Source organism: Symphalangus syndactylus, chromosome 8 (genome assembly GCF_028878055.3).
Source record: "Symphalangus syndactylus isolate Jambi chromosome 8, NHGRI_mSymSyn1-v2.1_pri, whole genome shotgun sequence".
Taxonomy (NCBI): domain Eukaryota; kingdom Metazoa; phylum Chordata; class Mammalia; order Primates; family Hylobatidae; genus Symphalangus; species Symphalangus syndactylus.
The window spans coordinates 145,236,975-145,254,318 of NC_072430.2; the positions used below are offsets into that span (position 1 = coordinate 145,236,975).

The 17,344-nt window shown below is 54.3% G+C and overlaps 1 protein-coding gene across 23 annotated transcripts in view; it reads right to left on the reverse strand.

Moving 5' to 3' along the window:
* The window catches only part of KIF1A (kinesin family member 1A), a 109,390-nt gene extending 94,655 nt beyond the window's left edge, over positions 1-14,735 (reverse strand). For 19 of the 23 annotated variants that reach the window (XM_055291223.1, XM_055291224.1, XM_055291222.1 and 16 more), the window contains exon 1: positions 14,636-14,734. The gene's annotated coding sequence lies outside the window, so the exon portion shown is untranslated. Of the gene's footprint in view, positions 1-13,619; positions 13,793-14,635 lie in introns of those variants that run through there. The other 4 variants (XM_055291205.2, XM_055291203.2, XM_055291202.2 and 1 more) reach the window with 2 other exon arrangements.
* Between the last annotated feature and the right edge of the window lie 2,609 nt (positions 14,736-17,344).

Genomic DNA, 17,344 nt, shown 5'->3' on the forward strand with positions numbered 1-17,344 from the left:
ATACTAGGTGAGCCCTATGACCACTCCAAATCTGCCTGGAGGCAGGCACAGCGAGGTAGGACCCAAGCACCTTGGCAGCTTTGACAGGTTGAGAAGATGGTGGTCAGAGTTTGGGTGGGCGGAGGCAGCTGGAGGTTGTGAGTCAGAGTTCTGGAAGAAAGTTGCTGCTCAGTAGAAGCCCAGAAATTTGCACAGGGGTACCCTTAAGTCTTTTCAGAGTCCTAGTCCATGCCCAGATAATCCAGACCCAAAAAGACTGGGCCGTTGTAAGCTGAACAATTCTCAAAACTCACACAAGGTAAGGCAACATCTGTGATCCTATCAGCCAGAACAGGGAGTCCTCTTGAGCCTCCACTCCAGATATTCCGTGGAGACTTTGGAGAAGGCATGCCCTAGGTGGGGGACTAAACTATTCCTGCAGGTGGTCCACTCTAGACCAACTCTAGAAAAGCTTAAGAACAGGCCTTGACTGATCAAACTGGTCTTCAAGTAGGTTAAGTGCCTGCAAAGACAAAGCCAAACATGCTCTAAAGCAAGAAATATAAGAAATCAAACACTCTAAAGTCTAAAAATCATGTCTAGCATCCAATCAAAAATTACTAGACCTGCCAAGAACCAGGAAAATGTGATGCATGACTATGAGAAAAAGTAAGCAATAGAAACATGAATTTTCCTACAATTATTAAAGAAATTGATCCGATAGTTTAAAAATCTACCCACAAAAAAAGGCAGCAGATTCAGACACTTCTTATAGGTGAGTTCTACCATACATTTGTTTAAAAGATAATACCAGTCCTATACAAACTCTTTATGAGAATGCAGGAAAGAGAGGGAAACACCCAAAGAATATAAAGTCGTCCCTCAGTATCAGTAGGAGATTGGTTCCAGGACCCCCCACAGATACCAAAATCCACAGATGCTCAAGTCCCTCATATGAGCTAGTGTAGTATTTGCATTTGACCTACACATCCTCATACATATATAGACACATACATACACATATATGTGTATATATATGTGTATATATATGTGTATATATATATATATGTGTGTATATATATATATATAGAGAGAGAGAGAGAGAGAGAGTTTCACTCTTGTTGCTTAGGCTGGAGTGCAATGGTGCGATCTCGGCTCACCACAACCTCCGCCTCCCAGGTTCAAGCGATTCTCCTGCCTCAGCCTCCCTAGTATGCGCCACTAAGCATGCACCACCATGCCCAACTAATTTTGTATTTTTAGTAGATATGGGGTTTCTCCATGTTGGTCAGGCTGGTCTTGAACTCCCGACCTCAGGTGATCTGCCCACGCTGGCCTCCCAAAGTGCTGGGATTACAGGCGTGAGCCACCACACCCAGCCCCTTCCATATATTTTAAATCATCTCAAGATTAGTTATAATACCTAATACAATGTGAATGCTATGTATTAATAAATTGTTGCTATACTGTATTGTCCAGGTAATAGTGACAAGGGAAAAAATATTTGTACATGTTCAGTATAGAGGAACCATTCTTTTTTTCCAAAAATTTTGATCTGGTTGAATTCACAGATGCAGAACCCACGGATATGGAGCACCAACTGTACTCCTAGCTCATTCATTGATGCTAATAGAATTTCAGCATCAAAGTAAACAAGAAAAATTTGAGAAAGATTATAGACCAGTTTCACTGATGAATATAGGTACGAAAGTCTGAAAAATTAGCAAGAAAATAACAGTAACAAATAAAAAGGGCAATGTAGGTAAGCATATTCCAGGAATACCAGTATAGCTTGACATTAGGATAGCTATTATTATAATTTTCACATTAAAGAAGAAAAAATATGAGGCCCTCAATAGATACTAAAAAAATTCCATAATTTTCAAGACTCATTTGTGATAAAATTCTAAGCAACATTAGAATAAAAGAAAACTTTTTTAACCTCATAATAGCTATCTACTAAAAATCTACCCAAACATCACACTTCATGGTAAAATGATAGAAACATTTCCTTTAAATTCAGAAACAAGTCCAGGATGCTTGCTATCTCTACTTCTATTTATCATTGTAGGACAGCTTCTAGCCAAACCAGTAAGACAGGAAAATAAAAAACGACATAATATGAATTTGAAAGAAAGAAACCAAACTGTCATTATTTGCAGACCATTTGCCCATCTACCTATAAATCAAGAGAATCCACAGAAAAATTATTTGAATTAGGAAGGTTCAATAAGGTTGTAGAAATCAAGAACATTCTTAGATACCTGATAAATAATTAAAACATATTTTAAGGTATCCTTTAAAATAATAACCCAACCTGGCACAGTGGCTCACACCTCTAGTCCCAGCTACCATGGAGGCTGAGGTAGAAGGATCGCTTGAGCCCAGGAATTCAAGACCAGCCTGAGCAACATAGCAAGACCCATTTCTAAAACAAAACAAATTTTTTTTTTTTATTAGCCAGGAGTAGTGGCAACATCTGTAGTACCAGCTCCTTGGGAGGCTGAGGCAGGAGGATCACTTGAGCTCAGGAGTTCAAAGCTGCGGTGAGCTATGATCACACCACTGCACTCCAGGCTGGGCAACAGAGCAAGATCTTCTCTCTAAAAAATAAATAAATAAATAAAATAATAACCCAAACTATAGAGTACCCAGGAATAAATGTCACTAACCTTTTTTTTTTTTTTTTTTGAGATGGAGTCTCACACTGTCGCCTGGGGTTGTAGTGCAATGGTGCGATCTCGACTCACTGCAACCTCCACCTCCTGCATTCAAGTGATTCTCCTGCCTCAGCCTCCTGAGTAGTTGGGAATACAGGCGCCCACCACCACGTCCGGCTAATTTTTTGCATTTTTAGTAGAGATGGGGTTTCACTATGTTGGCCAGGCTCGTCTCGAACTCCTGACCTCGTGATCTGCCCGCCTCGGCCTCCCAAAATGCTGGGATTACAGGCATGAGCCACCACACCCAGCCGTCACTAACTTATTATAAAGAAAATTGTAGAACTTTACTAAAAACGTTGCAGAAAATCTAAATAAATGGAGAACTATAACTTATTTGTGGAAAATAAATCTCAATATCTTGAAAACATTTAATTTTACCCAAATTGATTCGAAAACTCAATGTCATTTCATATGAAAACTCAAGTTCTTTTGTGAATCATGACAAGTTGCTTCTAAAAATGTATATGGTAGAGTAAGATGTTAAGAATATCCATAACAAGTCTGAAGAAGAAAAAAACAAAAGACCAGAGGGCAGAGGGCAACACGCCCTGTGATCTTGAGCCTTGGTAGAAAGCCCTGGCATGAAGTCGGGCTGTACTGGGACAGGAAGAGGCCACCACGAGTGCAACAGAAGGGACCCCAGGAACAGACTTGCAGAAGCACAGCCCTTTTGACATCTGGGAAAGGTGGCTTTACAGAGCAAGGGGGAGAGGACGGATGACCGAACCAGCGATGGAAGGAACACTGGTTGGCAATATGGAAAATATACCATTAGATCCCTTTATATGTCAAACAAATTCCATGTGGATTAAAGACCTCTATGTTAACAAAAAATGTTTTGGAAGAAAATAAAGAAGAGTTATATCTTCATACTACCCCTAGGGAAGGAATCTTTTTATTTTTTTATTTTTTTTGGAGACAGAGTCTCACTCTGTCGCCCAGGCTGGAGTGCGGTGGTGCAGTTTGGCTAGCTGCAACCTCTGCCACCAGGATTCAAGAGAAATACCTAATATAAATGACGAGTTGATGGGTGCAGCAAATCAACATGGTACATGTATACCTATGTAACAAACCTACACGTTGTGCACATGTACCCTAGAACTTAAAGTATAATAAAAAAAAAAAAAGAGTTTCTTGTGCCTCAGCCACCCAAGTAACTGGGATTACAGGCATGTGCCATCACACCTATTTTTATTATTATTTTTTGTATTTTCAGCAAAGATAGGGTTTCGCCACATTGGCCAGGTTAGTCTCAAGCTCCTGGCCTCAAGTGATCCACCCACTTCGGCCTCCCAAAGTGCTGGGATTACAGGTGTGAGCCACGGCGCCCAGCCGGAAAGATTTCTTAACCCACGGAAAACACCAAAAGGAAAGTTTGGGTATCAGAAGATATCACTAAAACGGTGACGAGAACCCCACCCACCTGGAGAAGGTATCTGCAACACATACAATTCAACGAAGGATTTGTACGCAGAATACAGAGGACAGATAAAAATAAAAATTTACAAAAACCACAAAAGAAAATGGGCAAAAAGATATGAACTGGCAATTTACATGAAAAGATACTCAACCACGATAGTAATTCGGAAACCATATTTTCAAACTGTATCCACCAGATGGCAACATTTAAAAGTGGGGCACACCAAGCGCTGTCAGAAGGAGGCCACAGGAGCTTTTACAGCTCACCTTGGGAGTGAACAGGTGCCACCACTTTGAAAATAACATGATAACATCTGGAGGGGCTGCAGACCATGTGCCCCAGCAACTCTGCAAGTAGAGATGCTATACATATTCACAGGGAGAAACACACCCAAATGCAGAATGACTTATCATTACAAAAAGAATGGAGACAGCCCAAATGCCCAGCATCCAAGATGCAGATGAATGCAGTGTCGGCTGCGGCCCCCTCGAAGTTTCAAACACACAAGCAGCACTCCACAGACTCAGGGCGGACGATGACACTCCAGGAGCGATCAGCACCGAATTCACGGTGCTGGGCGTGGAGGGGGTCTAAGGGCCTGGACGCAACCAAGGCCACTGGATGTGCCTGCCATGGTGACGTGGAAGGACATCCCTCCCGCCAGGCCCCATCTGTCTGTCTTCCTCCCCAGGGTGATGTGGGTCGGCCGAGATGCCGGGTGGCAGTGAGCCCTCTGCCAGTGATACCCTTGTGAAGCAGGTTGGAAATGCCTTATTTTGAAAGCTGATGTGGGCATGTGGCCGTTGGTTGTAATATTCTGTATTCTTTGTTGTATATTTTTGCTACCACATGACACAATTTTTAAAGATATAACTATTGGCCAGTTGCAGTGGCTCATGCCTGTAATCCCAGCACTTTGGGAGGCCGAGGTGGGCAGATCACTTGAGGTCGGGAGTTAGTGACCACCCTGGCTTGTAACATGGTGAAACCCTGTCTCTACTAAAAATACAAAAATTAGCTTGGCCTGGTGGCAGGCACCTATAATCCCAGCTACTTGGGAGGCTGAGGCAGGAGAATCACTTGAACCCGGGAAGCAGAGGTTGCAGTGAGTAGAGATTGCCCCACTGCACTCCAGCCTGGGCTACAGCATGAGGCTCCACCTCAAAACAAAGAAAAGAAAAGAAACTATCTTCAAGAAGTTGTTCTGTCAGCCGACCTGAGAGGGAGCCAGTTGGCCCCAAGGGTGGCCAGAGCCTGTGGGCATGGCTGATGGCAGAAGGCAAAGCTGAGGATGGGGGTCTGACACAGCTGAACCCCTGAGAAGGCGGGGGGTTGCGGGCCACAGTGCCAGACACAGCACACGCCAGAGCCCAGGAGAAAGGGTGAGCTCCCCTCAAAGACAGAGAGGGGCACCTCTGGGACAGGTGGGGCAGGAAATCATCAGAAACAAGAAGCATGAACTGGTCCTGTGGGGAGAGGTCACGCTGGCTGGAGTGGCTAGAGATGAGGGCACGGGCTCAAGGGTGGCAGGGAGGAAGCCAGAGAGGCTGGGATGACTGCTCAGAGGCAAAGAAGGGCTGAGAAGCTGCTGGTGGCAGGGTGGGGTCTGCACTGGGGACATAGAGGCAACACCATGGGTGTCTGAGGCTCTGACTAGACCCAGGATGCACCCACGGGAAGTGGGCAGAGAAGATAGCCCATGGGCAGGAGAGGGGAAGAGGGCTGGGGGATGGTGGCCATCCACGTGGGTATGTGGGTGTGGCCAGCTGGCTGTAATCCCATCTTGGCTGTGATGACTCCAGGAAAGGGAGACCATGAGCCCTGAGCCAGGGGTCCCGGGACAGAGGAGAGGGGAACAGAATCCATTCACTTGGTAAAAATGCATGCAGAAGACCCACTGGGCCGCACCAGGCCACGCCCCGCAAGTCACTGCAGGCACAGAGGGCAGGGTGGCCCCAGAGGAACTCCCCTGTTGCTTTGGGGCTCTGGGACCATTTCAGGTTCCTGCCTCACCCTGGGGTGGGGGCATCAGCAGAAAAAGCCAAGCCCCTATGGAAGGGGGCTGGGGGTGGCACTAAGGCAGATGACAAAGTGTGCCTCAGCTCAAGGAGTGTCCAGGAAAGACCAGGCATGGGGTGACAGTGAGGGGCAGACACAGGCCTGGCACAGGCACTCCCTGCCCAGCTGCTGGAGAGGCCCACGCTGCAGAGCATCACACAGGCATCCGCCTGGAGCCCAGACAGCCTTCACCTCCGGGTCTGCCTTCACCTAGGGATCTGCCTTCACCTTGGGGATCCACCTTCACCTGGGGATCCACCTTCACCTGGGGATCCACCTTCACCTCAGGGATCTGCCTTCACCTCGGGATCCGCCTTCACCTCAGGATCCACCTTCACCTCAGGGATCTGCCTTCACCTCATGGATCCACCTTCACCTGGGGATCCACCTTCACCTCAGGGATCTGCCTTCACCTCGGGATCCTCCTTCACCTCAGGGATCTGCCTTCACCTCAGGGATCTGCCTTCACCTTGGGATCCTCCTTCACCTCGGGATCCGCCTTCACCTCAGGGATCTGCCTTCACCTCATGGATCCACCTTCACCTGGGGATCCACCTTCACCTCAGGGATCTGCCTTCACCTCGGGATCCTCCTTCACCTCAGGGATCAGCCTTCACCTCAGGGATCTGCCTTCACCTTGGGATCCTCCTTCACCTCGGGATCCGCCTTCACCTCAGGGATCTGCCTTCACCTTGGGATCCTCCTTCACCTCGGGATCCGCCTTCACCTCAGGGATCTGCCTTCACCTCATGGATCCACCTTCACCTGGGGATCCATCTTCACCTCAGGGATCTGCCTTCACCTCGGGATCCTCCTTCACCTCAGGGATCAGCCTTCACCTCGGGGATCCGCCTTCACCTCGGGGACCCGCCTTCACCTCAAGGATCCACTTGCTCCCAGTTAGAGCAGTGGCCCGCCATGTGCACACCTGGCAGGGCCAGCCCAGAACAAAGCATCGGCATGGGCCGCTTCCTGAAACACTGATCCTTCTTGAAGAGTTTGCACAGCAGGTTTTTCTTAGAATTACAACCGATGGTCATAGAGGAGTGTCCTGGCCACCCCTGGAGAGTAAGGAGCCCCAGGTCCAATGACTGCAGGCACACTGGTCACTCTGAGACCCCATGAGAACCCACCACAGAGCCCCTAGCTGCAAAGCGCATGGAGAGGCGTTTCCTGGGACCTCAGCCCTGAGTGCCGCTTGCAGAGGGCAGGAAGGGGCAGGGGCTCAGGCTCGGGAACTCAGGCACCCGGTGGAAGGCAGGGGTGAGAAGTGAGGCTAACATGGAAGCCCGCAGCCCCAGCCCCGCCATCCACCCTCCGAGGGTGGTCACTGCCAGTGCCCCCAGGTGAGCAGCTGCATGGCTTTCTCCAGAGCAGGTGTGAAGCCTTCAGTGAGCTGAAGAATGCAGTACCCCTCATTCTGATATGCAGGGGCAGCTTGGTAGCCAGCCCCACCCCTTCACCTAAGCCAGGGCCTGCCATGGACACCCCACACCCCATGGACACCCCACCCCAGCTCTGGTCAGAACCACTCCGGGGTGAGCAGCAGCAGCCCTGCCACTCCCGTCAACGGCCTCCCTAATGCGTGATGTGCCAACTAATGCCTTCCTCGGGCGTGAGAACAGAGTGTGAAAGGGAAGGACCAGAGCTGCCAGCAGAAAACAGGCCCTGCGGGAAGGACAGGCAAAGCATGGAACAGACGTGAAACAACCAAGCACAACCTCTGTCCACACACCCAGGAGATTGAAGAAGATGCTCATTTTCAAAACAAGGGCAAAATGCTATGAGACACAACAATTAGAAACGTGAAGATTTTAGAGATGAAAAATGTAAGAGCTGAAGTACAAGATTCCAAAAAACCTCTAGAAAAGGCAGTCAAAGGACTTTAGAATATAAACAAGGAGACAGAATATACAAGAGAAAAGCAACCAAACAGACCAACCCATGAATTCAGGGTAAAAGAAAAAATGAAAAGGAGGAAATTATGAACAAACAGAAGAAGAGACCCTGACTTCAGCGTGAAGGGCCCACCAAGTGCCAATAAATGCGAACCCTGCCGGGTGCAGTGGCTCACGCTTGTAATCCCAGCACTTTGGGAGGCCGAGGCAGGCGGATCACGAGGTCAGGAGATCGAGACCAGGGTGAAACCCCGTCTCTACTAAAAAAATACAAAAAATTAGCCGAGCGTGGTGGCGGGCGCCTGTAGTCCCAGCTACTCGGAGAGGCTGAGGCAGGAGAATGGCGTGAACCCGGGAGGCGGAGCTTGCAGTGAGCCAAGATCACGCCACTGCACTCCAGCCTGGGCAACAGAACGAGACTCCGTCATAAATAAATAAATAAATAAATAAATAAATAAATAAATAAATAAATGCAAACCCCATCCCTACACCCATCAACATGAAGTTAGAACACCAAGGAAAAGACAGGATCCTAAAAGCTTCCAGGGAGAAAAGACGAGTTGCCAACAAAGCCTGCTCATAAGTTCCCTGATGCAGAAAGCCATGGTGACCCTATCCTCAGAGTCCCAGGAAAACTACTTAGGAACAGAAGCACCCCAGACACTACCACCCAGAGCAAGGACACAGCAAAAACACGCTCACACACCAAAGACTCATGCACCCTTTCAAGGAAGTCACACAAGGATGTGCTCCAGCAAAACAAGACAGGAAACCAAGAAACAAGCAGCTCTAGGGTCCAAGAAACAGAAACTCCAATCCAGGGGACATAGCAAGCAGCTGCCAGAGGCCACTTCTGGAGGTGCCATAAAAGGGAAAAAACCCACTCAAGAAAATAAAAAGGCTGGGCTCAGTGGCTCATACCTACAATCCCAGCACTTTGTGGGGCCGAGGCAGGAGGATTGCTTAAGCCCAGGAATTCAAGACTTGCCTGGGCAACATGGCAAAACCCCGTCTAAAAAAACTTAGCCAGGTGTGGTGATACATGCCCATAGTCCCAGCTACTCAGGAGGCTGAGATAGGAGGATCACTTGAACCCAGGAGGTTGAGGCTGTGGTGAGCTGTGACTGCACCACTGCACTCCAACCTGGGTGACAGAGTGAGACCCTGTCTCTACAATAAAATAAAATAAAGATAACCAAGAGCTGGAGAAAATAAAACACCAACCAAGAACATCTTGCCTAAGTACAGAGCTGACGCAAAGGGTGTGGGGCCATAAGCATCCTCCTCTGGTCTGTGCCTAGCCCACTGCAGCCACTGCTTGTCCTAGAGCTACAGCCCTCCCAGGCCCCAAGGACCTGCAGCCATGGTGGGGCCCTGACCCCAGAAGCAGGAGGAGAGTGGGGACCAGATGACACCAAGCAACTGAGTACAGCCCCGCCACAGTCCCACAGCAGCTCCTCAGGAGCCACACCGACCCATGACCTTGAGCATTGACAGCCTGGCCCTGTCCTGCACCATACTGGCTTGAGCTGATGACAGATGGAGAAGGAAACTGAGGCCCACCTGAGGGCTCCTGGCAGGGCTGAGGTGGGGGCAGGAACCCCTTGAGGGCATTCCTGGCACTACCAGCCTCAGGGAAGGGGCCCTGCAGGAGCAGTCCCGGGCCATGCCTGTCCCTAGAGCTGCATTTCAGGAGCCCCACGGGAGGCCCAGAGGGAAGGCGGTGCCTGTCATTCCTGAGCCAGGCTCAGGAATCCGTAGGTTCTGAACAAGAGACACTGAGACCCGAGGACACCCCAACCCCTGAGAAGGTGGCCAAAGCTCACCCTGGACTCTACCAGGAAATGCAGTACCTGGGCTAAAACAACCGGCTCAGCCATGGAAGAGAACTGAGTCCTCACTCTGTGCGAGGCACCGTGCTGGCCCCCATGGGGGTGGGAGAAGGGGGGGCAATGGGGGTGGAGGAGAAAGTGGAGGGATGAGCAGAAAGCACTAAAGGAGCTACCATCCTCGGAGTCCCAGGTCCTCTCTTTACAAGCCACATGGGCTTCTCAGGAGCCTCCGTCTCCATACCTGGAAAATGGGGATACCACCACCTGCCTCAGTGGGGTCCCAGCCAAGTGGTGCTGTTCTCATTGTTCAGGTGTGGAGTGGCGTGGGATAAAGGGAAGCACATGAGGTGCACAGTGCAGGCTATGCCCAATCAGTGTTCCCTGTCTTCTTCTCCACCCCTGGAAACCTATGGTTGTGGAGGGGGTGCCAATCTGCGGGGTAGGGGTGACAGCAGGCATCATGGCAGAGGCAGCATTTGAGGGGGACCTAAAACCTAATGTGGACGTTGAGTAGGAAGTATTGAGAGAAGAAACCCAGGCAAGAACAAAGACAGGGACAAGGGATGCAGAGTGTGTGTGTGTCTGTGTGTGAGTGTGTTTGTGTGTGAGTGTGTGTGTGTGTGTGTGTGTCTGTGTGTGAGTGTGAGTGTGTGTGTGTGTGTTTGTGTGTGAGTGTGTGTGTGAGTGTGTGTGTGTCTGTGTGTGTGTGTTTGTGTGTGTGTGTGTGTGAGTGTGTGTGTGTGTTTGTGTGAGTGTGTGAGTGTGTGTCTGTGTGTGAGTGTGTGTGTGTGTGTGTGTATCTGCATGCATGCGTGTATGCATGCGTGCATAAGCATGTGTGTATGTCTGTGTGTTTGTGTGTGAATGTAAGTGTGGGTATGTGAGTGTGCATGAGCATGTATTTGTGTGTATGAGTTTGTGTGTGTGCATGTATGTGTGGGTGTGTGTGTGCATGTATGTGTGGGTGTGTGTGTGCATGTATGTGTGGGTGTGTGTGTCAGTGTGTGTGCAATGTGTGTGTATGTGTATATGCATGTGGATCTGTGTGTGTTCGAGTGGATGCATGTGACTATGAGTGTGTGTGGCCAGATGACTGCTCTGGCCCCCTCCAGGGCACTGTGGGGAGGGGTGAGGAATAAGCACGAGGATGCCTGGACAGCCAGGCACTGGCCTGCCCGCCCTAGACCCCAGGGGGTCCTGAAATCTGACAGGGATGGCAAGCAGGAGGGACCCCCAAAGGCCATCTGAATCCCCAGGCTCTGTGGCAGCCAGGGCTGGGCCTGCCCAGACCGCAAGGCCTGGGATTAGGAGATTAAATCCAAGGTGAGGAGGCTTTAGAGAGGCAGCAGCCCCTCCTACTCAGATTCCAGCAACCCCAGCCTCTGAGTCCCACATCCAAGTCCCACATCCACACATCCGGATCAATCTCTACAACGCACTAGGCCTGCAGGAGGCCAAAGCCAGCAGGATGGGCTGGGAAGGAGCAGGAGAGGTCAGGAGGCTCAGCCTCCACCTGCTGCTGACCTTGACTGTGCCCCCTGCCCCACGGCACCCCCAACTGCAGCACATGGGCCAAGCCCAGCCAGCTGTCCCCTGGGTTCTTGAGGCCCTGTGGGTGGAGGCACTGGGGTGGTGAGAGGCCAGCCAGGCTGCGAGTGGGGATGCCAGTGGGTCTCAGGAGCTAAAGAGCAAGCTGGCTTCGTCAGGTGGGGCCACTGTGTCCCTGCCTCTGCCCAGGTGCCATGCCAAAGGACTGGGATGCAAAGCTCTGGGATCCCAAACCCTCCTGTAGCAGGGATGGGCCTATGGCTGGAGGCCACCACCTAAGGGGCAGAAGCCGGCAAGGATGCAGGCCCAACGCTGCCTGGCTGTGTCCCTGGGTATCCTGGCCACCCATGGACAGGTTCGGGGCAGGGTGTGGCCCAGCCCCCCATGGTTCTCAGAGACGCTCCTGGGCATGGAGTGGGTGATGGGCAGTGGGAGGTGACACCTTGAGTCCCTTTGGCCACCCATATTGCGGGTGGTGAGCCACATCCTTTGGGCCTAAGAACACTGAATGTGGCAATGACCTAGAGAGGTCCCCAGACTCTGCAGGCAGACAACCACGTGCTCATCCTACCAATCACAGCCACCCAGAGACCCAGGCCCACCACTCTCCACCTGTGGTGGCAGCTCAGGCCCCTCCCAGCTCACTGATAGATGTGCACGGATGGTCTCAGGCCTGACGGGATTGGCCAGCTAGGCACATGCAGGGCTCAGTAATCCCAATGACATAATGCTGGTAGCCCCTCCATAGACCCCAATCCAGTAGGACCAGGGCTCTGTGGGAACGTCTCCCTTCCCGTCCCTGCCACACCCAGTTCACCCACTTTGGCTGGCCCAGCTGAGTGGCCTGAAGAGATGCCCTCAGTCTCCTCCAGGGCCTCCTCCTCCAGCCCACATCTCCCCGTCCACCCTTCACAAATCCCACAGGAGGACTGCCCTACCCTACTCCCAAAGGACATGGTGGGCCCAAGGTCAGCAGTCATGACATCAGTGATGACTGCAAGGCACAGGCTGGGCGGCCGGGCAGTGGCCCCAGTTTGAATCCTGATCCAGCCAAGCATCATCCCTGGACTTTGGGCAGAACTCCAGGCTCCACCTGTTTGTGGCTGGCCGGCCGGAGCCCCAGATGGGGCAGTCTGTGGGACATTCCAGGGGGGAAGGGGGAAAGGAGGCACCCAGGGGGGCAGCACCCAGCTGGGAGCAGGGCTGGCACACAGCAGACATCTTGCAGGCCCTCACCACAGGGACCTCCCTGGGCCCGGGCCAGGACCCCTGCCTTGACACCTGATTCCAGCCCTGTCCGCCCTGCGGACCTGCCCGGGGAGGACACCTGCAGGGCCTCAGATCCATCTGCAGCCAGAGTGAAGCTGTTCATCTGGGCCCTGCCTTGGACCCAGCGCCCTCCCGAGACTTCACCCCCAGTAAAGGCTGCCCTCCTCCGACCCCACGCTGGGCCCCTCAGCATCCCTCCGGTCCAGAGGGTTCCTGGGTCTTGACTCCAACCACCCCATCAACCAAACAAGGAACCCCTGTAAGTAGACGGTGTGTGTTCAGTGCAAGGGCAGACCTGAGCCCTGGCCCTGGCCCATCCCACACCCTGCACCGCAAGCTCCACATCTGCCCCACTCCACAGCCTGGCTAAGGCTGGTGGCCAACCACACCTGCAAAATGGCCGCCGCAGGTGCAGCCCCAACCCCCACGTGGACCCCAGAGCTTCCCTTCAAACCCTCTGCTGCCTTCTCACACCACGAGGGTGCTGGCATGGCTTCCCTGGCAAAGGCCCCGCCAGCCTGAGTGCTACCGTGTGTCCGACAGAGCCAAGCACGGTGTCGCGCTGTGCGTCCCCAGGGTGAGACCAGTGCCAGCCCTGCGCGGCAGGGGCCTCTCCGCACCGCCTCCTCTCCGTAGCCGCAAGATCCAGTCTGCTTGCCCTGGCAGGCCTTTAATTCCAGCAATGCAGGCACCCCTTGGAAAGGGCTGCCGCTTGGGGAAGGGGTCCTCCAGTCTCTGGGGGAAAGTCCCTATTCCCGGGGACGTGGGCGCGCATCGGGTCCGCGCCGGGCGACGTCGCGCTCGCGCCCAGCAGGCCCCATGACTTGGCATTCCCTCCTTCCCCTCCCCCTCCCGCCCCTGCGGCCGGCAGGGCCCCCCCAACCCCACCTACCCGCGCCCAGCGCCCCGCTCCTGCGGACCCTCCCTCCCGACGGGGATGGTGCCCCGGCCCTTCCCAGCGAGAGGGTTGTGCCGCTGGTTTGGGGGGAGTCAGCGTGAGCGGCGGCTTAAAGCAGGAGTGCGAAGGTCTTCGCGGCCACTGTTCCTTCGTGTCATCCGAGCCCGGGCGCCGCGGGCGCGCCGCCAGCCTAGACCCTGCGGCCCCGCAGCCCCTCCCTCGCCGCCGGGCCACACCTGTTACAGGGGCGCTGGCTGCTGAGACGCAGGCAGTGCTCGCCGGCGGCCCCTCCCAGGTGCTGGGTCTTTCTAGAAGGGAGCTGGGGTCTCTGGCGTGGGAGGGGGTGATGGGCAGCCCGGCAGTGCAACGAAGCGGGTGGCCAGGCCCCAACGCCGCAGCCCCCGCCCCGCCCGCCTGTTTTGCTCCCGGCTACAGCATCCGCCCTCCCCCACCCCGGGAATCAGAGCAGCTGCCCGCGCCCGGCTGCCCTGCGCGCTCTCCCCTCGGGCCGAGGCGCTGCAGCCGCGCACCCTCCCAGGTGCGGCGTCAGCGTCCTCAGCCCTGCTCTCTATCCCTCCCCTCCCCCGCCGTCTGGGCGCAGCCCCTCCCGCAGCCCCGCCGGTGGCTCCTCTCCAGGGAAGCGGAATAGCCCGGGAAGGGCGGGGGTATCCCGATCCCGCCGGCCGGGCGAGCCCTCCCGAGGGCGACCCCCGCCCGCCTAAGCCGAGGGTCCCGCTGCAGCCGAGATCGCGGCAAAGGGACCTTTTCCAGCGGCACCTGAAGGGCGGACACCCCTGAATTTCCCCCATTGTTCTCTGCGGAGATGGAGGAAGGTCTGGAAGTGAAGGGGCCTCGCAGTGCCTGCGCTTTGGGCGGCAACAAGGGCGCCGGGCCGGAGCTCCCCGCCCTGGGCGCAGTGGGTGCAGGTGCGGGCTGCGGGCGCGGGCTGCCGGGCGCAGGTGCGAGGCGAGGGGCGTGGGCGCGGGAGGTCGGGCGGGCGGCGGCCTTACCTCTCCGGCGTCACTGGCGGCGGCCCCGCATGGGCACTGGCATGGGCGCGGGCTCCCGAGCCCGGAGCTGCTGCCGCTCGCCGGCTGCTCTGCGCTGTGACGGCGCCGCCGCGTGACGGGCTGCGCGCCCCCGGCCCGGCCCGCCCCGCGCCCCTCCCGAGGCGCTGGTTGGCTGCGTGCGGCGTCCGAGCTCCAGTCGCCAGCTGGTTTGTCGCGCGGGGAGAGGGACGGGCGACGCGGCCGCCGCGGGGATGAGGCTGGGGACGGAGGGGGCCGGGGCCGGGCTGTGACGTCACCGCTGACACCGCGGCGGGCCCCGTGGAGGGTGGGGGACGGACACCCGGCTCGGACGCAGCGTCCCCTCCCCCGGCGCGCCCCTGAGACCTCGCGGGGGAGGGACCCTGCGGCGCCCCGTCCCGAAGCCCCGCGTGCACCTGAACTTGCCCGCGGACCCCTCGCCGGGCCCTCCCCCACCCTGGCCCCTTTCGAGTGAAATCGTAAAACGTCCACCTGCCCCCGCTCTGAGCCAGCGACAGACGCATCGTGGGGGGCGGGCGGGGCTGGTGAGGGAGGACTCCTTGGGCCAGGGATGCTGGCTCCGGGTGTAACAGGTGCGCGGTGAAATCGCATCTTGTGTCGTGGCCGGGGAGCCTGGGGATGAGCAGCAGTGACCGAGGCCCTCCCCGCGGGATGATGCAACCCGCCCGCGGACCCGCCGCTTCGCCTCCACCGCGGCTTGTGGGGACCCCCCGCCCTCCTCTCGCCCCACCTCTCCAGGCCCCCATTGTCCTCACCCCAGCCTGTCCAGTTTAACTTCCTTGGACCCCCAAGTCACACGCCGCTCGGGGGCCACCCCGACAAACCCCAGCCTGCGTCACCAGCCCCCAACCGCGTTCCTAGTTCCAGGGGCTAACTGGTATCTCCATGCGCGCCACCGCCCTCCCTCCACCGTCCCAGGGCTGGGCAACTTCGACAAAGCCTCTGGGCAGCTCGCCCACGGGGACCTCCCCGCACTGCGGTGCGGGGGTGCACGAACTTCGGTCCACCCTGAACCCCGGGGCTGGGTCCCCTCCAGCCCAGCCCCTGCCATCGAGCCCCTGCCATGGGCATCCTGGCGTCGCCTGGCTAAGCCCCTCCGGCGCCCAGCAGGGGCCTGCGCTGCCCTAGCGGCCTCGCCGTTAACCATTTCATCCACACTCTAGGGAGAGCCGGCTTCACCTCAGTCCCCACAGCTGTGTGCGAGCGCCGTGCAGGTGGCTGGGGGAGATTCACATCCACTTCTGCAAGAAACGGGCCCCCCACTCCCAGCCCCGCCGAAACCAGCTAGACAGCTCCTCCTCCTTCACTATTTCCTGGAACCACCGGCGTGAAAGAGAAATCAATTGTTCTTCCTAACATTGGCAGAAACAATAAAACCATCTGGGCTTCTGGGGCTGGGGTCTTTATCACCTCCGTTTTCCTCATGCTTTTTAATCTGGCAAGTTCTCTATTTCTCCAGGCAATAGACATTTTTCTAGGAATTAATCTATTTCACGTTAATATTTAAATGACTAGCATATCTTTTTTTCTTTGTATTCTGGCTTTTTATGGTTTTGTTTGGTTTTTTGTTTGTTTGTTTGTTTGTTTTGACAGGGTCTTGCTCTGTCTCCCAGGTTGGAATGCAGTGGTGCCATCTTGGCTCACTGCAGCCTCAACCTCCCCAGCTCAAGCAATCCTCCCACCTCAGCCTCCCTAGTAGCTGGAACTACAGGTGTGTGCCACCACGCCCAGCTAACTTTCACATTTTTTGTAGAGACAGGATTTTGCCCTGTTGCACAGGCTGGTCTTAAACTCCTGAGGTCAAGCCATCCACCCACCTCGGCATCCCAAAGTGCTGGGATTACTGGCGTGCACTTGTCCTGTATTTCGTTTTTTGCATTTTTCTCTTTTAATATTTTTAAATATTTTCAGAGCTCCAACTTTTAGTTCTGTTAGATGCCTTTCCGGTTATTTCATTTGCTTCTATCCTTCTGTATTATTTCCTTCCTTTGTGGTTCTTTGGGGTCGATCTGTTCCTCTGTCTTGAGCCAAATGCTTAGCTCCTTTTTAAGCCTTCTGATTTTCCAATAGATCTACTGTAAAGCTACAAAATTCCTTCTACAGGACTGTCTTGGCTGAGTCTCACGAATTTGGACATAAAATGTTTTCATTATCATTCAGATCTAATATTTTCCGCTGTCCCTGATGATCTCCTTTTAAACCCAGGGTTATTTAATAATGTTATTTACTTTTCAATAGTGTTTCTTTAATTATAACCTTTTGTTACCAGGTTCTAATTTAATTGCATTATTGACAGAGAACAAGTCTGTATTCAGTCAAGATCCTGGCAGGAAGCAGATGGCACACTCAAATTGGGTAATTTGAGAAGCGTTTGATAAAGAGACTATTGACAAAGGTGTGGGCAGCAGGTCGGAGAGCCCCAAGGGCTTGGTGGCACTGCAGCCTTACTGCCTGCAGGGAGCTGGGCGGGCAGAAGCAGAGGCTCAGGTGGAGGGGTGCAGCCAGCCAGAGTTTCCTAGGAAGGGAGCCAGGGCAGCAAACCCTGGACCTCACTCTCCCTCCTCCCCTGATTTGGTAGTGCTTTGGCTGAACCCAAGGGGAAGCTGGAGGGCAGGGCACCCAAGGAGTATGGTGCATTTCGGGTGGTCTCCTGAAGAATGGGCAAAGGGA